The 25,500-nt window shown below is 36.0% G+C and overlaps 1 protein-coding gene across 1 annotated transcript in view; it reads left to right on the top strand.

Annotated features, from left to right (window-relative positions):
- Window positions 1–25,500, top strand: part of nr3c2 (nuclear receptor subfamily 3, group C, member 2) — an 86,107-nt gene that overhangs the window by 20,561 nt on the left and 40,046 nt on the right. The window lies entirely within an intron of this gene.

Raw genomic sequence — 25,500 nt, 5'->3', positions numbered from 1 at the left:
ATGGTAGCTCTTCTAGACCAACAAATTCAGCATAATCTGTTTTCAATCATGCCATTAAATTCCATGACATTTCATAGTGTAAAAGCTTAAATTTAATATTTACTTTGGGTAGTCCTGACAGGGTTGTCACACATTTCAGTAGTCTCAATAAAATACATGATTCTCAATACCAGTTTTTATTTCATAGCAAAAACTAGTATTAAACAAAAGAAAATGTGGTAACACTTTATTTTAAGGTGACATAGTTATATGTTACTAGTACATGCACTTAATATTGTAATAACAGTAAATTCTGCATAATTACAAGTAACTAACCCTAAACCAAACCCTAACTGTAACTCAGTAAGTACATGTAGTTACACTGTAAATAATGAATGTGATTTTAACTAAGTAAAATATTGTAAAAATGCTACAAATTTTTTTTAATAGGTTAAAAGTAAGGTCCCGTACTATATACAGGGAAAAACTGTAAAAGCTCTAACCAGTCATTTTATGTAAATTTACAGTAAAATGCTGTTAATTTTACATTTTTTAGAAGTAAAAAAGAACAAATCAAAGTATAATTTACAGTCAAAAACTGTAAAATGATATTCCCACAATTCCCACAACTCCACATTTGAAAGTATTTTGTTTAAATAATCATGTTTCTTAATAGTTTTTGGGTAACACTTTAGTATAGGGAACACATATAAACTATTAACTATGACTTTTCCCCTCAATAAACTCTTAATTTACTGCTTATTAATAGTTAGTGAGGTAGTTGTTAAGTTTAGGTATTGGGTAGGATTAGGAATGTAGAATAAGGCCATGCAGAATAAGGCATTAATATGTGCTTAAAAAGTACTAATAAAAAGCCAATATTCTAGTAATAGACATGCTAATAAGCAACTAGTTAAAAGTTTTTGTTATCAGTTATGTACATTAGGGATTTATGTTACATCTTCTGTTTTTTAATGATTGTTTATTGCATTATTTAAGTGTTGTGGATTACCATAATGGTGTTTTGTGTTTGCATGAATAACTCTTTGCACCTTCTATATATTATTATATACTTCAGCTTGTGGAAAAGCTACTTGTGATGAACTCTGATTCTTCATGAGGTTTTCTCTTTTACCACCTGCATTATAATGGTGGTTGTCAGTATATTAAATGTACAAAACAGATTTTAGTAGCAGTGTGCTGGTTTATTTACTGATTTACATTCAAATTTTCTTGTTTGTAAATTACAGTTTTATACTGTAAAATTTACAGTTTGTTCTGTAAATGTGTTTACAGTTTTTCTGTATTTTTTACAAAATTATTCTGGCAACCACAGCTGCCAAAATTATTTTGTAAAAACTACGAATTTGTTTTTAATGTGTAATTAATATTACTTATTTAAGTAATTACAATGTAGATTTAAATATAAAAATGATATAAGTAGATATAAATACATAAATAATAACAATGACATATATAGCTTTTTTTCAATAATAGTAATTTTCAAGTAATAAAAAACAATAGCAAGAAAAATAACTAAACAAATTACAAGAAAATAAAAACAAAGATACAAAGTGAAGTACAAGTTTGCCAGGGAATTAACTTGCATTATCTACTGAATGGTTTGAAAAAAAAATAGCATTTCAATATTTAGTTTTTCTGCATTATACAGTATATTGCGATAAGAAAAATGCTGGAATTTTCAGCAGATGACTTGAATAGCTCTATTTGGTGAAAAATGAATCAATAATCAATTAATCTAGAACAATTGGGGGATTTTTGTAGGGAGGGCATTTGCATAGTGAATAAAAATAAATTTGAACTGCGATATTATTAACACTAAGTGCAAATAGTGGCACTAGCGAGTAAGGCTCGCAAACCTGGCTTTTAATGTGATCGATGCGGGTTCGAATCCACCTTTTGCCGAGCTTGCATTTATTTTCAATAAAAGTGAAAATAATGTCCTAAAAGTGGAAAGAAACTGCGAAAGAGTGTTTAATAATATTAAAACTGTTAATTGGGTAGGGTTAGGGAAAGGTGTAGGGAGGGTTTTTATTCTCTCAATAAGGGGGCATCCATTTAATAATTTTAATAAATATAATCATTTACACTATGATATTATTGCATCCTGTTAATCCACGAAAAAACTGAGGTGCAAATAGCATCTGCCAATTTAAAGTATAGATAGCATCTAATTACTATTTACTCTTATTGCAAAGAACTGATACTTTTACATGGTGTAAATAGAATGTATCGCTATTTTCACCTAGTGTAAATGGCATCTATTGCTATTTTCACTTAGTGCAAATAGCCGCTGCCAATATTATAAACATTTAACATATAATAATAATACAGTCAGCCTGGTGCATGTATGAGTTAACTAAAGTTCTGCTATGGTTGTGGAACAGAACGCAGTGGCGAGGTTTTCATTTGAACCTCTATTTCCCAAATCTATGCCTATAATTATTATAAAAGAAAGAAAGGATTGCTTAAACTGTGTGGATGTGGTGAAGGGAAGGGAATGAAATTGAGAGCACAAGCCATGGTCTCTTTTCAGACATAAACAAGGGTCAAAATAAACATAATCATTCATAAACAACCTGAAATAGATTACATGTAAGTCATCTCTAACTAACCTGTGTGGTATACAGACTTTATATCTATTTATAGAATCAACAAGACGTTTAGCCAAGAAATAAAGAGTACGGATAGCTATCCTTGCCTTATGTGAGCAAATCAGACCATTCGCATTTCTCTTTAGCAACCATCTGGGCATTTCAGTTCATTAAATCTGCACTAACAAGATTAGATCTAGTGCAAATGCTCAACAGACGGAACGCTAGAGATGAAATGTGCCTATACTGCTGCTGTTCATCCATAGATTATGTCTATGGCTATTTTTTATATTTTTTTTTGTAAATAATTGGAAGGAACATTTGTGTGTGTGTGTCAGCAGCATTACAACAACCGTTTGACATGAATAAAAATGGCATTATAAAGTATATAAAATTACAACTGCTGAGTCATGCATTGATAAAGGTCAAAACCAATGGATAATCCACTTTAACTAGTCCTTTTTAACAGGTGCTAAACTACAGGTATCCTTACACTCACAATCATACAACTTCACATTGATCAAGGCCAGTCACAAAAAGGATTGGTTTACACTTAAAGGGATAAATCAACCAAAAATGAAACTTTTGACATTATGTACTCAACCTCATGTAATTTCAAACCTTAATTTCTTCTGCAGAACATAAAATAAGATATTTTGAAGAATGTTGGTAACCAAACCATTTTGGTCACCGTTGACTTCCATTGTATGGACAAAAATAAATAAACAAACTATGATAAAGTGGTGCGTTTCCCAAAAGCATCATTAGCCAACTATGGTCGCAAGTTCCGTCATTACCAACACAGTTCCAACAAACATTCACCGACAGCGGTGCAAACTTACATGGTTGGAATTACAGCTCTCAAGCTGTGGTTAGAAGTATAGTTTCTTGTTCAAATTACATGTGGACTTCAATAGATCAAGCTTTTGGGAACGATAAGCAAGGGCACAATATCTTTCGTCCCATTTTAATCTATATATTTTAATGTGTCAACAATCAGTGCCATTTTGAGCAGTGTGCATGTGCATAAATGCTTTAGGGAACCCTGGAGTATGACGTATGAGGGAACCCACAACGAATCAAACATCAAAAAATGAATAAAAACAGTGAAGCAGTCCTCAGTTCATTACGTGAAAGCTGCTAACTGAATGAACCACATGTATTTGAGAGTAAAGTGTACGACAAATAATGCATGTTAACGTGATTTAAAAAAAAAAGCTTTCTGTTGTTTATGTAAATTAACTATAATAATATTAAATACATTGCTAACACTTTACAATAAGGTTCATTACTTAACATTAGTTAACTATATTAGTTAACATGAAGTAATAATGAACTGCACTTCTACAGCATTTATTAATCTTTGTTAATGTTTATTTCAACATTTACTAATACATTATTAAGATCAAGAGTTGTATTTGTTAACCAGAGGTGTAAAGTATTTAAGTAAATGTAATTAGTTACTGTACTTGAGTATCGTTTTTGCTACTCTGTAGTTTTACCGAGTATCAAAGATATTAGCAACTTTTACTCTCTACTTGACTACATTTTTGAATAAGTATATGAACTCTTTACTCCACTGCATTTGTAATGAGCAATGCAATTGCTCATTACGTTTTGCATGGTACCTAACTTTTTCTGCATCAGTTTATTTCTACTACAAAAGAAGCAATATTGCCAACTACAGGGCACTGCAAGTACTACATCTTGTGTGTTTTGCCCTTGCTCACCGAAACTTGTCAACAAGGCTACTTTACGTAAATGCGAGTGCATTAGCAAGTAGTTGTGAATCGCTAGTGTTTTATATATGAGATGAGGACATGACTGCTGCCACCAATGAGACCGAAACCGGCATTATTAAAAATTAAATTATTAGAAAAAATAAAAAAAATTAAAAATCTGAAACATTACATTGACATAAGTATTCTTATTCTTAAGTAAGCCTTAACTTACTTTGCTGAAGCAGCTTTGGCAGTGAAAACATACAAAAAAAAAAACCTTTCTGAATGTATACTGCATATGACAGGCCTATGAAGTGATCACGATGGCCATATCACGTCCATTCATAATAAGAAACAGACAATGAGGGTCTTATTGCTTTGGTCAACCTGCAGTCACTTACTGTACATCCCTTGAGAGAAAAGCACCATGCACAACATTATCAATAAAAATGCTACCAGGCTCCAGATGTGCCAAGCCCACACAAATAACGCCACAAATCTTCAGTGGGGCCGATTGTTATTTAATGTATGAAAATACAAATCTCAAATATCTTGAGACTCCATTCATTGCACTTAATTGGATTGAGTGAGGCCGACTCGTTGGCCTACATACATATTGTATTGTGCTTAGGACGCTTAACGCGAATGACACTGATCTCATGAGTGACATTTAAGCTCTCAAATCCATTGGGCTGTTGTGAAGGGCTTTGGGAAAAGATGGAGGGTGGGCTACAACCACAGAATGATGCTGCAGTACTTTGTCAGAGCGTTTGTTGACGTGTCAGTTGTGTTTTTATCTGCATCTGTTAAGCGCCGTGACGTTCTCCTTCCACGCTTGCGCATTTTTTTTAAACTGGTTCTTCAACAACTTTTGGAAGGAAACTTTCTCCAGTTTCACTCTCTATTTCCTCTGAAGGTATGCTAGGCAGAGACAATATTTATTCACTTGACCTAAAAAAAAAACTTACTGGAGTTTCGAAAGAAACTGCACTCCTTCGGCCTTCAATAAGACATATTTAATTTCCTCTCACTCTAAGCACGAATCACAGTAAAAATTGGCTCTATGAAGACTGGCTGCTGAGAGTATTTGATACCTATCACATGAAAGGGCTTGCCGTGTTTGTCTAGATTACTGTGTTTGAGGAGATTAGGAATAGATTAGGTGCAGCACTGAAATGACTATGAAATGAGATTATAATCTGTTATCAAGGGTATGAGCAAACTAATTAGCCAGCAAGGAGGAACGCAACAAAGTGGAATTAAACCCCAAACCTGAAAGCCTTTTACACACTCCAAAAAAGGTCCCCATAAGGTCAAGGATTTTGCATATTGTCATATTTGTGGGTAAATTTTACGTTATATAGGGTTTACCTGGACCACACACACACCTTTTTTTCTGAACAACCAATGCGTCCCACCATGATTTTTCATGTCTAGTCTCATTAAAAATCATTGTAGAATCTACAAGTATACCATGAACCAGAAGCATGTGCACTACATAACAGAGTTAAATATGAGCTCAGATTCAATATGTGCTGTTCTTAAAGGATTAGTTCACCCAAAAATTAAAATTATGTCATTTATTACTCACCTTCATGTCGTTCCACACCCGTAAGACCATTGTTCATCTTCGGAACACAAATTAAGATATTTTTGATGAAATCCAATGGCTCAGTGAGGCCTGCATTGCCAGCAAGACAATTAACACTTTCAATGCCCAGAAAGGTATTAAAGACGTATTTAAAACAGTTCATGTGACTACAGTGGTTCAACCTTAATGTTATGAAGCGACGAGAATACTTTTTGTGCGAAAATAATGACTTTATTCAACAATATCTAGTGATGGTCGATTTCAAAACACTGCTTCATGAAGCTTTGAAGCTTAACAAATCTTTTGTTTCGAATCAGTGGTTCGGAGCGTGAATCAAACTGCCAAAGTCACGCCCCCCCAGTGGTGAACCATTGAAAGTTCAAAACACTTATGATGTAACGGAGCCTCGTTTACTGAAATCACGTGACTTTGGCAGTTTGATACACGCTCCGAACCACTGATTCGAAACAAAAGATTCGTAAAACTTCGAAGCTTCGTGAAGCAGTGTTTTGAAATCGTCCATCACTAGTTATTGTTGAATAAAGTCGTTAATTGTTTTTTTGGCACACAAAAAGTATTTTCGTCGCTTCATAACATTAAGGTTGAACAACTGTAGTCACATGAACTGATTTAAATATGTTTTTAGTAGCTTTCTGGGCATCTGAAACTGTTAATTATCTTGCTGTCAATGGAGGCCTCACTGAGCCATTGGATTTTATCAAAAATATCTTAATTTGTGTTCCAAAGATGAACGAAGGTCTTACGGGTGTGGAACGACATGAGGGTGAGGAATTAATGACAGAATTTTCATTTTTGGGTGAACTAACCCTTTAATTGACACAAAAGATTTTTAAAAGGAAATATTCATTACATTATTATTGCCTGTTAGCTCAAGTTATGTAAAACTGTTTTATTTTCTCTTCATCACTTCTCTTGTCCACACCGTATTTATGCAAACCTATACAACTCAGTACAGTGATACTTCTATGCAAATTTAAGCCCATTTTCATTTCTGTTGGCTGATGATATTCTAGATATTCTAACGTTGATAGAACTACACATCTTATCAAGATGCATGTTTGTTTATCTGTAGAGTAACTGTCTTTAGCATTTTTTAATTTCAGGTTACACAGGTTAAATACACAAGCATTTCACACTGATCCCGTGTCTTGCATCTTATTCAGTTTGTTTGCAGATTAACATGTAAACCAATTACAGAGTTGATACCTTCTTTAGTTGGCTCTTGTGAGAGCTGCACTCCTTTAGCATACAAAGAGACAGAAGGGAAGGGCCGAAATGTAGAGAGAGAGAGAGAGAGAGAGAGAGAGAGAGAGAGAGAGAGAGAGAGAGAGAGAGAGAAACTGACACATGGAAACAGAGTTTGCTTAGTTAGTTTCTGTAGTTTGGCCCTGCTGGTAGATGCCCTAACTAGACCATTATACTGCCTGTTACTCCAATGATGGCCATGTAACTTTTTTTATTTTTTTGTAAGCAAGTATTTCATATATTGGAGTAGATGTTTTATCAGTGAGTTTATTTATATCACATTAACTCAAGGCAGTTATTCATGCCATTGATTTTCACCTGGTTAATGGAATTTTCGCCACCATTATCTGATCTATATGTATGATGCTATTGATGAGTCGAATGGGTCTGTGTCTCTTCATGTTTAGTATTGTAGTACAATCTCTATGAAAACATTAACACTATAAAATATCTCAAATGTACTTTATGTGCTGTAATGCATGCCCTGCTTTAGTCAATCACGATTGGCTGCCACTGATGTCAGATTGGCAGTCACATGACTGGCCATTTGTATAGAGCGATTTCCCCACCCAAACAAAAACTATTTGGATCTGAATCAAGTGACGATTTTGCTTTCATAATGGCAAACTTTGCCGAAGGTGAGCAGTTTGAATGATTAATGAAGTATTCAGAGTGCTTCAGTGAGTTTAGTATGAGGAAAGAGATAAATGCAGAAATGAAAACCGGTCTGATTAAGCAACTTTAAGAAGCTGTGTACGCTAGCCGTGCTACTGTATATCTAAGGACTTTGGGTTGAAAGGCATGGCAGAGTCAAATCAGATGCAGCATACACAAAACAGCAAAGCTGGAGAGAGAATAAAGTGGAGCGAATAAGTGGAACACGTTTTGGAAGAAACGCTGTAGTTGCTCAACAAAAACTTTATTGGCACTTTAATGGAAATGGAAAAAATGGAAGAATCAATAGAATGTAGGTTTTAAAATAGTTCAGCCATGACTTATCAAGCTCAGATACAACTTTAGATTCAGCTGACCCTCATTTAGATGAAATAAAATGAGGTGCATGAGAAACTGTGTACATGGTATTATAGGTCAGCGTTTATTTTATATATATATATATATATATATATATATATATATGAAGTGCAGAAGAAGGAACATCAATTAGTGTCACTTTGCTCAGTTCTAACTATTAATATTCTACACTGAAAGATGCAATTTTAAGTCACCATGACATTAAAATTGACCATTCTTATTTTTTATGGAATATTGCAGTATTTATTATAAATTATTTATATGTGCACATAATTATTATTTTTTTAATTAATGTGCTCTAGTTATCTTTAATCAAAATAACTTCCCCTCCCACATGCAACATCATCTCTTCTCTTCTCTGATGATGTAACTGATGGGCGGGGCAACCTGTCACTCACATGAAACCATCCAATCAATTCCCGATGGACAAAATCAAGTCCCGCCCTACAGTTTTTCCTTATACTACTTACTCGGATAACAGTACATCACCACAGGGAAGATGACTATAGCAACTTCCATTTCATGTCAATTTTAAAGAACTACATAATGTTGCATTTCACTTAGCAGCTCAATTTTATATCATTCTGAGACTGAAATTAGAAAGTCAAGGCTGTTTTTTCTACTTCTTTTTTCTCACTCTGTCTAGCCAGTTGGTTATTTATTTATATACGATAGGTACTGCAGTGGATCCTGCCGGCTGGCTTTAAGGCTGTCTGTGCACAGCCCAGTTTTAGAGAGTACCCAAAGATCTACTACCAGGTCATCTGCCTTTGAATGGCTGTCACATATGCTAGACATATCCCAGGAGACTCCTGTAGTTAGCCAGAGTCAGAGATTAAGATCTTACGGCCAGTTCTGTATGCATGAGACAGACTTGGGTTTTAACGTAAAAGCTTGTCTGGAGGTGCTAAATGGAAAGTATTCCCATCGGATCCCTGGAGACTGGCAGTGGGAAATGTGCTCCAAGGGGCAGCCTCACCTCACTGGGGGCTGGTCATTACTACTGTGTTCTCTGGCAGGGAACCTCACAGAGAAATTGGCCATTTTTCCTCTAGAAATATGTTATGATAGATTTTTCTATAAAAGTCTGTGGGTGAGGGCGGCTCCCATGAGGCTAAATACACCAAAGATGAGTCCACAGACTGATGCGGTGTCACTGTGTATAAAATGAATGTAAAAAGCCAGTGGAGTAAGGTTAAGAAAAACATGTATAAAGATAAGTGTCTCATGTTCCCATTTCTTTGAGTTTACAGCATTGTTCTAATACTTTACACCTTGTTGTACAACTACTAATTAAGCAGGGGATTTCACAGTATACAAGAAGCAACATGCAAGGAGATAACAAGAAATGTGTGGTGTTTTTGTTTTCAAACCTCATTTCGCACTGGGAATTTTCACTCAAGGGAAAATCTATAGGAAAATATACAACATCGAATAAAGAAACCCTTTATTGTTGTTCATGTTAGCAATTTGACTAGCTCCAAACCTTTGAAAGGTAATTACAAAGGCAATAAAAAAAGAAACATGAACTGCTATACAACAAGATTGAATCATTTTTTAGGGGAAGTTCCGATCAGAACTTGGTAAACTGTCCATTTTATGTCTTTCTTCCTCCTTTTTTTTTTTCTTTTCCACAAGGTTGGAATTTAAAAGCCTGGTGCTGAGTGTCCACAGCAAAGCCCATGCTTTATTTTCCTCCACTCTTTTAAAACAAAGCGAGACGTACCAAAGGCCTGTCCCGGTGCCTAAATATTTATGAGAGGAGCGGATGATGCTGTGTATTTACCTTCATTGGCAGTCTTGCTTGAGTATACCTCAAACAAGGAGGCACAGTGTTAGCGCAGGATAGTAAAACTGGGCTGGAGATCATCCCACAATCCTCCAGGATGGAAAATATGGGGAAATATTTAAAAGCCTAGAGTGTATTTGGTTGGGCTTTTCTTTGTTTGAGCTGCATGCTCCCATGTTAGGATTCATTAAAAGTTCAGCGTGATTCAGAATGAATATGTGGCGATGGAATCATCCTTGAAGACGGAGGGGTAGAGAGGCAATCTGCAGCTATCCCATCTCTCCCTTCTTTGTTATGTAACCGGCCCTCCTGTGGTCTCTCTGACTCAGTCTATTTGTGGTGTCTAGAGTCAGATAAGAGTGCTATTGCATTCAGAGCTTCATCTACCTTTCCCTTTCTATCATGTTGACATACGGCACATGTGAGTTTTGCTCAATGTTATTAGGTACAGGTACTGAGAGACTATTAGCCTGTTTCAAAATGATAGAGCCTTGTAAACCAACCCATCTGAGTAGATTTAGCTTATCATTTACCTGTCCTATCTGTGTAGAGCAAAGGACACTAACATTACATAACATTACTGCATTAACTTATCACAGTCCACAATGTATATGAGCTAACTGCCTCTCTTTAGTATAAACACGGGATTTATTTCAGTGGTCATTTCAGTTGTAGTTAATATTTCTCAAAGACCATTATATCGTTCTTTCTGAGACTCCTGCATGCTAAATTATTATAAAGGCTTTTGAAGTTGATTAAGTGAATTAATTGCATATATGTATATTTGATGAAAAAAAATCTAATTAATAGTAAAAAAAAAAGGAAATAGCTAATCAAAATGAACTTAATATTAATAAATAAACATTATGGGCCCTATTTTAACGATCTAAACGCATGGTCTGAAGCACATGGCGCAGGTGCACTTAGGGTGTGTCTAAATCCTCTTTAACAACAGAAAAAAATGGTTAGTCCAAAAGGGTTGTACCTAGTCTCTTAATGAGTCATGGGTGTGTTTTGGGCATAACGTGCAATAAACTAAACAGAGTCTCATCTCCCATTCCCTTTAAAAGCCAGTTGCCCTTGCACCATGGCGGATTCGCTATATACATATTACTAAATAACAAAAAATAAATAAATAAATACTGACTTTAGACCAGGTTTTTGTTGGTCAATGGCGCAGTTGTTTTCAGTTGCCTCAAAATAGCTATACGCCAACAATGCACCTGAACACACCTCGTTTTCAGACCAGCGCGCCCATGGGTGAACAGATTGGTGCGAGTGCATTTGCTATTGACAATCGTAAACAACATGGCGCTGGACGTGAAAATGATAACTGCATTGGGCTGAAGCTAGCAAAAAACGCTTACGTCGCATCTGGCATCGCATTGCGCCTGGGTGTATGATAGAGCCCTATGTGTTTGATAAAATACATTATTGTGTCATAGAAGTGATTTGTTGATTTATTTCTAAAATTGAACACAAGTCTAGCACTGGCCTACAATCCACAATAATCCACTTGGCAATTTAGTTGTCAGTCTTTCTGAAGCAGATTTAGGGGATGTTCAAACAGAATGTGTGTTTACATTCCATCTGCATTATTTGCAGATTTTGTTTTTCATCTCACACTCTCAGAAAAAAAAAAGATACAAAAGCTGTCACTGGGGCGGTACCCTTTCATATACACTTTTGTACCTTATTTAGGGTGCATATTAGTACCTGAGTAGTCCATATTAGTACCTTTTGAAAGGCTACTGGGAGTGCATGATTACAGAGCCTCGCACATGAAATGATGAAGAAAAAATAGATACCGTGGCCATGAATTAAGAATTTGTTCCCACAACTTATTAATTCGTGGCAGAGTTTTTTTTTTTTAAATTGTTCCCTCATTTTATTTAAATTATGTCCATGTTGTACTAATTTGTTCCTTCATTTTAATTTTGTTAAATTGTGGCCACAATATCACCCCGCATTGTAATGTACATGTTGCACCATGAACACATTTGCAAAAGTAGTTTAACTTGCATCTCAAGCCCCTTTTTTATTCTTGCTCTGTCTGCTTTTAAACACAAGGACATATCCTGTGTAACACATCCTGCTCTTGTTAAGTGTTAACAAAGTACGTAGTGTGTAATAGCTGGTGGGCTGTGAAACCTTGTTTCCACCACAGAATAAAAAAGGTAGTTGCGACTTTATCTCACAATTTGGACTTTGTAACTCACAATTGCGAGTTTATATTTCACAATTCTGAGAAAAGAGTCAAAACTGTGAGATATAAACTTGGAATTGCAAGATAAGAAAAAGTCGCAACTACCTAAACTAGCAGATGTCTAAGCATTTAAATATGTAACCTCTCATTACAGCTTATTACATATGGGTGCATGCATATATAAATAATTTATAGAAATGTTCTGGAAAGTTCTTTAAACTAACCATACATTCACAGCAAAATCAATGTAAATGTGTCCATGTAGGTTTTGGTGCAGTCTGACCTACAGAGGCATTATATGGAGTGGGGCTCAGTGAGCATGCTCAGATTTAGTGGCGCTCTGGTGCTGACATCACCTAGAAATTGCTTATCCAAGGTGACATGTCTACCCAGCAAAGGGCAGATAGTGCGTCGCCGCAAATATTTCACCTTATTAAATATACATTGATAGGCTCGAGTTTTTAAGGTGGTTCAAGGTTGCGCTGGCAGATTTTTTTTCTTCTAACATTTCTAGATTGAATGAGAGTTACACTTCAAACAGAAAGAGAAAAACAGATAGAGAAGGAGAGAAAATCATGTGCAGAAAAAGAAAACAGATTCATAAAATCAGAGGGGAAATGAGAAAGAGCAGCAAGTATGTTCCTAGAAAGCATCCAGAATCTGTCTTAGGCACATGGCTTACACGTGCCTTAGTGTGTGACGCAGAGTGTGACACATCAGGTGGAGTCGGTTTGCTGCGGGCACTGGATGTGGCATTGACCCTAGTGCCTGTCAGACTGGGTGGCATTGCTGCAGGAGGACAGATCTCCCGCTGCCATAAATTTATCTCTGACATTTATACACTGTAAATATGTTTTATTGTTGTTATACTAATGTTAAACTTGCCACAATAATTTCTGTTATTTTCTCCTCTCTGAAAAAATGTTAATCTTAAAATTTATGTGGTAATATAGAAACATTAGGTCTTGGTAAAAACTTTCTTTTTTTTTTTTTTTTTAAAGAAGTAGTGTATATATAGATTTTAACAGCTGTTCAATAATGGTTAAAAATAAATTACAAGTAATTTAAAATGGCATTAAAAATTCCAAAATTCTTTTAAATTAGTTCAGCCTCTTAAAAGTCATGGTATAATTTGCACACTGGCATCAACTCATTTTTTAAATAAAAAATGAAGGCAGCAAGTAGACTTTAGAATATTCTAAATGCGAAAAAAACTTTTAGATACCAAGGATCCCAAAATACGTGACCCATGCTGGCAAAATGATTTGGAATGTGCATGGGCTAATTTTGAGCTACAGGCAAAAAAAAAATAAAAAAAAAAAAAATCGAAAATTGTCAATTTTGGTCGAATTTGAGGTTTTCACAAAAATTAGTTCATTAAGCCGTCATCTAGTGATCCTGATGCTCTAAATAGCAATTAAACATGTATTTGTATATTTTCTGAGAGGAGTAGGCCTACCTTTCCTTTGTCCATGAAAATGTTTTCTCTGCTGGCTTCTCGATGGCTTGCGCTTCCCCTCAGCACAAGTTTGGTAACGTTTTAAATCGTAACATTCTAACTTTGTGAATATTCATTGCAAATTCTCAATAGCAAAAGTCTGAACCAATGAAATATGATTTTCAAACTCTTGCTGATGTAAACAAAACAATCTCACTCGCGCTGACTGACAGATCCGATGCGCGCGCACAAAGGTGCCGCGTTCCCGATATACACAGAATTACAGTATTTCAAAATATTTTATTCACGCAAACATTATCTGTTATGTCTTAAATGAACGTTTGGTTAACTGTTGGGGAAAAACATCTGATGTGTAACATTATTATTAGATCCGTGTGGTACAGTAGGTCTTAATATATCAGGCTGTCATAACTTTCATTAATGTTAATCAAACAATTGTGGTATCATGGAAAAAAAAGTTGAATATACTGTATTTATTTTCCTATAGATATTCAGTTTTGACTTGGTGTGTTGCAAAATTGGTGTTATTACTAGAGATTTTAAGGTATGTGATTTTGTTTTGGAACCTTCAGAAAACTTTAACTCGATTTTTCTCAAAATTGACTTTGCTGACTCTATCGACTTCAAACAGGTGTAGCTCAGTCATTGTTTGTCGGATTCCAACAAATCATACATTATTTTGGAGGTTTTTTTAATAGAGAATGATGATTTTTTTTTTTTTTTTTTTATTTGCTCATTGCGACTCATTTTGGCAGCACGGGTCAAATATGATTGTGAGGGACCCCTTATAAAATAGGTAGCTGATATCTGAGTATCTGAGACTTATTTTTTAAAAAACTTTTTTTCCAGTTTAGTGAATAAAATCATTGTTAAACATATATAATTAATATTTTTAGCACACACATTAACTATGGCAGCCCTAAAAATTCTTTTTGTTGTAAAATTTTTGGTAACACTTTAGTTTAGGGTCCAATTCTTACTATTAACTAGTTGCTTATTAGCATGAATATTACTAGTATTGGCTGTTTATTAGTACTGTTTAATAGCACATATTAATGCCTTATTCTGCATAATCATATTCTACATTCCTTAATACCTAAACTTAACAACTACCTTACTATCTATTGATAAGCAGTAATTAAGAGTTTATTGATGCAAAAGTCATAGTTAATAGTTAGTTAATAGTGAGAATTGGACCCTAATCTAAAGTGTGACTAAATTTTTCACTGACCCCAGACCACCTGTCTTAGATGATATCTATTGATTGTTTTGTAAAAAGTGTTTTGGATTCAATGAGAGTTGATTCTCCATCCTGTAAGATTTACTTAACATCAGCAGACACACTTTCAAATCATGTTATCCTCAAAATAATGATTTTTTTAACACAATTTAATGAAATCAAAAAAGGATTTATTGTTGTTAGTAAGCAACGAGAGCTATTTTGAGCTTTTCTAGAGGTCTGTACGTACATGCTTCATGAGATTTCTTGGACAGGTGTAGCTTTGTTCTTTAAACCTCCATATGGTGCAGTAATCCTCCATCATGCACATACTACATCTGAAAAAGGTCATGAAACAAGGACACTGGTGGTCTAAAGTGACATGTGTGTGTGATGTTCTGATAATGTTCTTTTACGTTTTGTACCGTAATCTCAGAACCCTTTGTGCTACAACTCAAACAATACCCCATTAGAATTTATGCATCTTGCTACAGACGGAAATTATGTTAAATATAGATGGCAACGAGAAAAATCATAACTCATGCGCCTAATATACACAAAGGGGAAAATAAATTAGAGTTTTACATCTGTAGAGATAATATTCATCTCTGCAAGACTGATATCCACACATGCCTTTATTAACTTGTGAAGCTAAATCCTATTACCGATTTTTAAAAATAAACCTGGTTATCAGGCACATTTTTATTTCTGGTTTTTGACCCAGTGGCAATATTCCTAAGTCATGTGCAGTCGAACTTGAGACCATACACAGCCAGTTGGCTCACATGCTGTGAATTAGATGGCTTAAGTCCAGTGGTGCTCCTTCTCAAGGCTATGTTTGTGTATGTGGAGATGGGGGGAGGGGGGATTCTTGTGGTCATGGTTTCATATGCAGTAACTCTTCGCAAGGCACTGGTCATTAACTATGTATGCCTTAAACACGCTTGGCAGAGGGGTGAGATATAGATAGAGCTTAATAATACAAGCTTAATCGACAGCAATTGTGGCATAATGTGTTTCAAAAATACAAACTATTATTTTGTCTCATCCTTTTGCTTTAAAAAAAGAAGCAAAAATCTGTTACTTGAGGATTTAAAGGAGTAGTTCACTTATTTATTCTCACCCTATGCATTCCAAACCTCTTTCTTCTGTTGAACATAAAAGTAGATATTTTGAGAAGTTTTTTTTTTTTTTTGGCTGTACAATAGAAGTCAATGGTAACCATATTTGTTTAGTTACCGATATGTAGACGTCTACAATGTAGACGGATATCGTTTCTGAGATGCTGTGGAAACGCCAGGGTAGACGAGGATCGTTTTCATTTTAAACCGCCGTTTTAAAGGGTTAGTTCACCCAAAAATGAAAATAATGTCATTAATTACTCACCCTCATGTCGTTCTACACTCGTAAGACCTTCGTTCATCTTCGGAACGCAACTTAAGATATTTTTTGATGAAATTCGATGGCTCTCAAGGTCCAGAAAGCTACTAAAGACGTATTTAAAACAGTTCATGTGAGTTCAGTGGTTCTACCTTAATATTATAAAGTGACAAGAATACTTTTTGTGCGCTAAAAAAACAAAATAACAACTTTTCAACAATACAGTGGGGAAAATAATTATTTGATCCCCTGCTGATTTTGTAAGTTTGACCACTTACAAAGAAATGAAGGGTCTATAATTTTTATGGTAGGTTTATTTTAATGGATAGAGACAGAATTTCAACCAAAAAAATCCAGAAAAACACATTATATAAATGTTTTAAATTGATTGGCATTTCAGTGAGTGAAATAAGTATTTGATCCCCTACCAAGCAGCAAGAATTCTGGCTTCCACAGACAGGTTATGTGCCCGAGTGGAACACAGATTAGTCCTGTCACTTTAAGAAAGTACTCCTAATGTCATCTTGTTATGAGTATAAAAGAAACCAGTCCACAGAATCTGTATCTTCCATTCCAACCTCTTCACCACCATGGGCAAGACCAAAGAGCTGTTAAAGGATGTCAGGGACAAGATTGTAGACCTGCACAAGGCTGGAATGGGCTACAAGACCATCAGCAAGAAGCTTGGTGAGAAGGAGACAACTGTTGGTGCTATGGTGTTATGGAAGAAATACAAAATAACCATCAATCGCCCTCTGTCTGGTGCTCCATGCAAGATCTCGCCTTATGAGGAAAGGATGGTCATGAGAAAGGTGAGGGATCAGCCCAGAACATCACAGGAGAGCTTGTTAACGATTTCAAGGCAGTTGGGACCACAGTCACCATGCAAACCATTGGTAACACAACTACGTTGCAATAGATTGAAATCCTGCAGTGCCCGCAAGGTCCCCCTGCTCAAGAAGGCACATGAACAAGCCCGTCTGAACATCTAAATGATTCAGAGAAGGCTTGGGAGAAAGTGCTGTGGTCACATGAGACCAAAATTGAGCTCTTTGACATCAACTCGACTCGCTGTGTTTGGAGGGAGAGAAATGTTGACTATGACCCCAAAAACATCATCCCTACAGTCAAGCATGGAGGTGGAAACATTATGCTTTGGGGCTGTTTCTCTGCTAAGGGTACAGAATGACTTCACCGTATTGAGGGGCCAATGGGCGGGGCCATGTACCGTAAAATTCTGGATGAGAACCTCCTTCCCTCAGCCAGAACACTGAAGATGGGTCATGGATGGGTCTTCCAGCATGACAATGACCCAAAATATACCACCAAAGCAACAAAGGAGAAGCACATTATGGTCATGGAGTGGCCTAGCCAGTCTCCAGACCTTAATTCTATAGAAAATCTGTGGAGGGAGCTGAAACTTCGAGTTGCCAAGCGACAGCCAAGAAACCTTAATGATTTAGAGAAGATCTGTAAAGAGGAGTGGACCAAAATCCCTCCTGAGATGTGTGCAAACCTGCTGACCAACTACAAGAAATGTCTTACCTCTGTGCTTGCCAACAAGAGTTTCTCCACCAAGTTTTGCTTGAGGATCAAATACTTATTTCACTCACTGAAATGCAAATCAATTTATAACATTTGTGCATTTTTTTTTTATTATTATTATTGTTTTTTTGCTTGATATTCTGTCTATCCATTAAAATAAACCTACCATAAAAATAATAGATCCTTCATTTCTTTGTAAGTGGTCAAACTTACAAAATCAGCAGGGGAATTAAATAATTATTTTCCCCACTGTATCTAGTGATGGCCGATTTCAAAACACTGCTTCGGAGCTTTTCGAATCGAATCAGTTGTTCAGAGTGCCAAAGTCACATGGTTTCAGCAGTTTAGTCGTTTGATAGGAGATCCGAATCACTAATTCGAAACAAAAGATTCGTAAAGCTCCAAAGCAGTGTTTTGAAATTGCAAAAAGTATTCTCGTCGCTTTATAATATTAAGGTAGAACCACTGAACTCACATGAACTGTTTTAAATATGTTTTTACACGGACGAAAACGCACGTCACATGACCGTTCATGTATACAGGACATGCGCGTAGAAGTGTAAACAGTTTAAAAAAAATGCAGTATTAAAAAAATGCAGAGTTTAACTGCACAGTGGCTGCTAAAAATGACAACAAAGCCAGCAAAGATTGCAGTTCAGTCTCCATGTTATTGTTTACACAGTCGTCAAGGTTACAAAGAGCGAACGTGGACAGCCACGTCATCGTTTTCAAAAGTCTCAGTTGTCCGTTTACGATGAAACGCAACCCTGGCATTTTTAAACTAAAATGGGCTCTGCAGCGTTTTCGAAAGTCTCCATTTTCGAGGGTTGAAAACGCAGGAGTAGTGTAAACGACAGACGTAACCGTAGCAAAAGTTATGCGTTTTAGAACGAAAACACACTAGTGTAAACGGGACCTCAGTCATACAGATTCGGAACAACCTTAGGATGAGTAAATTATGACAGAATTTTCATTTTGTCCCTTTGAAGGAACAATCCACTTTTTTTGAAAATAGGCTCATTTTCCAACTCCCCTAGAGTTAAACAGTTGAGTTTTTGTGTTTTTGAATCCATTCAGCTGATCTCCGGGTCTGGCGGTACCACTTTTAGCATAGCTTAGCATAGTTCATTGATCTGATTAGACCGTTAGCATCTCGCTCAAATTACCAAAGAGTTTCGATATTTTTCCTATATAAACTTGACTCTTCTGTAGTTACATTGTGTACTAAGACCGACAGAAAATGAAAAATTGCGATTTTCTAGGCCGATATGACTAGGAACTATACTCTCATTCCGGCGTAATAATCAAGGAACTTTGCTGTCGTACCATGGGTGCAGCAGGTGCAATGATATTACGCAGCGCCTGTGACCCCCTGCTTGCACAGGGAGCGTGCCTTGCAACCATGGAGACATTTTTGAGAGATGCTGCACAATATCATTGCGGCTGCTGCACCCATGGTACGGCAGCAAAGTTCTTTGATTATTACGCCGGAATGAGAGTATAGTTCCTAGCCATATCGGCCTAGAAAATCGCAACTTTTCATTTTCCGTCGGTCTTAGTACACGACGTAACTACAGAAGAGTCACGTTTTAAATAGGAAAAATATCTAAACTCTTTGGTTATTTTTGAGCGAGATGCTAACGGTCTAATCAGATTCAATGAACTATGCTAAGCTATGCTAAAAGTGGTACCGGAGATCGGCTGAATGGATTCGAAAACGGTAAAACTCAACTGTTTAACTCTAGGGGAGTTGGAAAATGAGCCTATTTTCAAAAAAAGCAGAGTGTTCCTTTAAGGGTTTGTGCTATTCCGTTGTCACGGCAAGTTGTTTATGTCTTGTGGCTATTCTTCTGAAAACATTTAAAGATTCTATAATTCCTTCAACTTCTATTGTAAGTGCCTCACTATAACCCAGATTTTATCTTTAAAAGCAAAAGAAGGAACAAATCAAAATGTAGTTTTTTTTTTTTTTTTGTGGTAATCAACATTTGCTGTAGATTGAGCTTAGGTTGTACTGAACCTTGGACTCATATAGCAATAGCAGGTAACTATTCATTCTTTTGTACAGGCAGAATTAAACTCTTTGAGGAGTGAACAGCAAAAGCAGGTGTTAATTAATATCTCATTGAACAGCTTGACCTGTCATGTCTGCAAAGAAATATACAGCATGTCAGATGACTCATAACTCAAGCATTCTAAGGCACATCTGTTGCTGATAAGGGCTGGTATGATATTTTGATTCTTCTTCTTAGCAGGACTGTAAACTCAACCTCATAACTCAGTCAAAATGTCCACTTGCTGCCCTTGAGCAAGCCTTATTCAATGAGTGTGTCATTACAGCTGTGTGACTTTGGCCTCAGGCCGGACGGTTTACGGTGAGCACGCACAGAATGTTGCACGCCACGCTGTCCAAATGCAGCTCTGAATCGCCCAGTCGGCTGTCAGACGACTCCAGCAGAGGCACGGCCCCGCCTGAACTCCATTGTTTATTGTTTCATAACGTAAACACGCAGCCAGAATGCAGTCTTCAAAGAGGGTGGGGGTCTGGACATTGACATGGGTGCTATAAAACTGATCAAAAGTGATATAAAAATATACTTTGAATATTTTTCAAAGCATCCAGAAATAAAACTGTACCACGGTTTCCACAAAAATATTGTGCAGCACAACTTTTTTTAACATTGATAATAATAAGAAATGTTTCTTGAGCATCAAATCAGCATATTAAAATAATTTCTGAAGGATCATGTGACACTGAAGACTGGACACTGATGCTGAAAATTCAGCTTTGCCATCACAGGCCCCCAAATGTGTATAAAATGTGTATAAAAGCTACTTAAATGTCGTAATTGAACTAAGGCTTACTACTGGTTTAATCTAAGCCTTGTCTGTGAAACCAGGCCTAAGCTTTTAATTGTCTTAACTACAAATTATTGGTCAGGAAATTAGCAAAATTTAAGCAAATGCACTACTTCAAAAGCCATTGCTGTCTCAGAAAAACATCAAAGGCAGAATGAAGTTTTTGGCAGAATATGGGAAGTTGTGTGTGAGTTGCATGGTGATGCTCCAGAGCAGTGTCTTTGAACATCTGCTGAGAAATATAATAATAAATGCATCTCTACCACAGTGAAGCTTTGAGGAAGAGCTGCCATTGTGTAGGGAGCCTTTTTAGCTGCTGGTATTGGTGAGCAACTTTACTGTGAAACATCATTTAATGCTTTGGAGTACAGAGAATATTGCAGAATGGCTTGCTTCACACAACTGAAAAGTTGTTATCTAAAGAGGAATGATCAGATGTTATTTTTCAACAAGACAATGCTCTTGCCCAAACTGCAAAGACAAGCAAGAAGTGGCTTGAGAACAAATCCATCAGGCTCATGTTTTGGCCTGGTCAGAGTCCAGATTTGAACCCAATAGTGAATATTTGGTCTCACATTAAACTCAAACTAACATGTTTGGAGACATGTTTCAACTACTCATGAACTGTTTGAACAACACTGACTCTTTTTCCTGTAAAAAAGCTGTCTGCAAGTTCACCCACAGGACTTAAACATTTAAATAAAACAAAGGGGAAGGCTATTCCGCGTTACTTTATCTGCAGTATTTGTAAAATTCTTGCTCTTTTCCTGACCAGTGATTTGTGATGGTTAAGACCATTAAAAGACCACTAAATATTTTGCCCCCCCTTTTTTTTTTGCCTTGGAGTGTACATAGACTTAATTTAAAATGTCAAGTTGACATTAAAATTGAATTAAATTATACCTTCAGAGAGTATAACCTAAAATTTACAATGTTCAAGTAATTCTACTTATTTGTATCATTGTTTATTATATCTTTTACAGTTTATATATTGTTGGCATACAGTAGAATGAAATCTATATCTGTCTGGATTTAATAAAACAGAGACATTTTTTTTTTATTGTAAGTTGTGACTGACTAGAGAGGACCATCAGTACGTCTCCTTCAGGTAAGCTTCACACTTCAGGGATTTAGCTTCCTGTTTGTCCTAGTCAACATAAACCCAGTCTGGAGGTCATAAGTGAATCAGGGCCATGTTTCTGAGTCTGTGCATGAACTAGGCCACCAAAGGCAAAGAAGGTGGTCACACTGGGTTCAGTGGAAGCAGCTCAGTGTGAGTTCACAAGTTCACCCATGTCACCAACACAAGGGATTTGTGGCATTTTTGCACAGTTGTATGTGTACAGGCTTTCATGAAGGTCTGTTTATTTCTCCAGGCTTGTCATAAGCCAGATTAGTGTAAATTGTGTGGCATATCATTCCAAAGGTGCTGAAAACAGAACCTCATATGGGTTTTAATGCTCGAATTAGGTGCTACGGGTGGTTGTTGCCATTTGCCGAGAAAGACCCTCACATTTTTGTAAATCTGGATCACACAGAAATCGGATTAATTTAAACGTAATCATTGCTTTGTGTAACGCTAGTTTTATAACACTGATTATCTTTTTTTAATCTTTCTAGTGAAGTATGAAAGCCCATTTCTGCCACATAAAAAAAAAAAAAAAACATTCTTAGTTAAATCATAATCTTGACAAGAGATACTTATGAGATACTAAGTCACAATTAAAAAGGTAAAAAGTCAAAATTGACAGTTGACACGATGAGATAAAAAGGGTGAGATAACATTTTTAATTTTATGTCATTATGACTTTTTATATCATAACTATTTAGCTCAAAATTATGACTTGGTATGTCATCATTTTAACTTATTTTTTTACTATTTATCTCATAATTATGATTTAACATCTCAAAAATTCAACTTTTTATTCACAAGCATGATTTTTTTTTTTTCTCTTATGTGGGGAAATGGGCTTCCATAGGTGAAAAACCCAGGAAAGCTTAATGAGCACAATTTTCTGTTTGGTGTTGATGTACTTCCTCTTGAAACAGGAAGTTTGGGAGATACATATTGAAAAGCTAGTATAATAATAAATAAATGAAAATGATTTACTTTTTGCTGTCGGCTACAGGTGGTATTAGTGGGAGGAGTATTGTGATTCTAGAGAGCATCTGATTGGATACTTAAGGGCTGTTTCTCAAGATGAGTCATCAAAATATTTCATCTGTTTTTCAGGAAGAGAAAAAAGATTATTTTTTTATTGTATTAATCTGCTAAAGATTATTCTTGTCAACACTTTAGATCAGTGGTTCTCAACCAGTGGGCTGAGGGGTCAAAAAGTTGAGATAAGATTATAAGATTTGTGTGGATGTCTTATTTAATATACTGATACAAACTTTGCCCGTAGTGATAATAGAGACAACGACAGACAAATCTGGCAGCATTAAACATCATTGCATCATTGTTGATGTTTTCAGACTGTCACATCTGGTGTTGACCACTGGGGTATTATATGAGATTCTGTCTCCGTGGCTCTGCTAATAGATGGCTGTTCATTCTCTGTCAGGCTTCGTCACACCCAGGGAAATAATATTCATGCTAATGAACATCAATTGATTTAGATGAACTAGTTACACAAGATGAGCTTGCCCTAAGTCATTGATTGGGACATCTCAAACCTTTCTTGCTATAGAGGGCATTTAACCAGCATCTAAGTGTACAGCATATGGACACAAGCACAAGATTATCTTAAAGCAATCACTTTTTTTATTTCTTCTATTCAAATAATCCGTTATATAGTTTAATTATATAGATCACTCACTTAAGGATGCAAAACCAATCCATGACACTATTGTGCCTGATGGGAATAAAAAGAAGACTGGATATCAGCAAAGTTATAAAACTGAGTTCACTGAGGCTGTCTGCCCAAGGGAAGATATAACCTGTGGCACTGTCAACAGTCAACAATCCTTGTCTATCCAGTTCTTCTATATTTTCTTCAAGGTTTTTTTATGAGTAAAAAGTACATGAGTGCTTGAATAATTGTCATCTGAGTTAAAAATGAGGATGTCAGATTCATGGTTTGCTTAATTGTTAGTCTTGCCATACCTGCAGGGCTCATGTTGATAGACTGAAGTATCTGTCCTCACTCACTGTTTACATGCTCAACATTGTAATACAACAAAGAATCGGCATGTCTCCAAATGTTTCTCCACCCAATGTCAGATTCAGTGTGCTTAATTATATACAAACTGCAGTGAATATTCATGCCTCGAAAATCACTGTGCATTTGACGCCTCATGCAAGATGCTATGTTTGCAAAAATAATATCTAAAATATCACTGTGTTAGTCTATAGGCCTACTGTTTGGGTAAGGAATAATACAGTATTCAAATTATTACATAAATATTTGTGAACATCTTTCATATCACATGTATTTAAAGAATCAATGTGCTATAGTAACAATACCAGCTTTTACACCCTTTTCTGTTCTAATGAGGCACATTGTAGTACATGAGAGGAATTCTAAGTGCAGTTCGTTCTCAAATATTTTCTTAGAAACCTCTTTTTGTTTTCCTTAAGAAGAAAATGACTGTCTTTGATGTTATCTGGTGGTTCTTGCTGAAGTCCTGCTGATCAACTCGATGAAAAACATGTCAAAGTCCTTTTTTTTCTGTGCTGCCTGCAGATTACCGTAATAATCATAATGAGTGTGCACACTATTTTCGTCGCAACTGGCTTGACAGGAGTTCAGCACTCTGTATTGTGTTTTTTTAATGTGCCATATATTTTAAATAGTTATTTTTTAAGAGCCTGTCTGAAGATGAAGTGGTCTGTTGCATTCATTTGTGCTCCCTCTAGAGTGAATACGTCTTGCGTGCACATCTCTAGTAATAGTAATGTATTATGAGTAGTTAAGGCTTAATATATGAAATAACCCAATAAATTCGAAAAACCTCTTAACATTTGGGGCCAGATTTACTAACAGCTTACGTCAGTGCAAACCCTCTTTTGGCATTAAAAAACTACTGTCGGGATTTACTAAAGACACGCAGTGAAAAATTAGCGCTGAAAAGGCGTGGACCGAGTTGTTTTTGCGGCTGACCTTACTGCATATGCATTTGTAAGAGTTTCCCTTTCAGATGCAAAAATTATGGGAGGAGAGTATTTAAATTAATCACACAACGTGATTTACTAAGGTTTGTGCTAGTCAATTTACTGGTATTTGCGGCATTATTTAACGCCCCAAAAAAGCATGTATTAACCCATTTTGCGACATGGCTGCAATTGTTGCTGCTAGGAAGAGACACCGCAGAGAACAGAGAGCGCGTGGTAGAAGGGAAAAAATATTTTCCAATTGTATTAATTTCTTTGGAATGCCATAGGAAGACATTATCCAAACATATCATTTGCCAAGCCATGTTGGCCTATATATATATATATATATATATATATTTAAGTGTGTACGTTTTTGTGAGATTACATGTAACAAGTGTGTCGACCCGCACCTGATGAGCATCAGTTCTGCTTATTTGCGACCCAACGCTAATTTGTGTTGGTCATTATGTAAACGATTTGTCTGCGTCTGTGTTCTTTAATTTGCGCGTCAGCAGTAGATCACGCGCAAAACTTGCCACTCCCATCAGCTCATTTGTGGAATTGCACTCTCATGCTAATTTGCCCTGTTTAGTGAATCTGGTGCTTAAGGATTTAAGCCTAACTTTAAAAAGTTTTTTTTTTCTGTCTCTCTCTCTCTCTTTTCAAAAATCAAAAAGGTAAATAACACCTTTTTCAAAAAGAAAAAGAAAAACCTTTCATCAATTAAAAGATAATAGTTTTTT

This window comes from Ctenopharyngodon idella, chromosome 1 (genome assembly GCF_019924925.1).
Source record: "Ctenopharyngodon idella isolate HZGC_01 chromosome 1, HZGC01, whole genome shotgun sequence".
In the NCBI taxonomy this organism is placed as follows: Eukaryota; Metazoa; Chordata; class Actinopteri; order Cypriniformes; family Xenocyprididae; genus Ctenopharyngodon; species Ctenopharyngodon idella.
The sequence above is the reverse complement of the archived record's forward strand: the minus strand, read 5'-3'. Positions and strand labels throughout refer to the sequence as shown.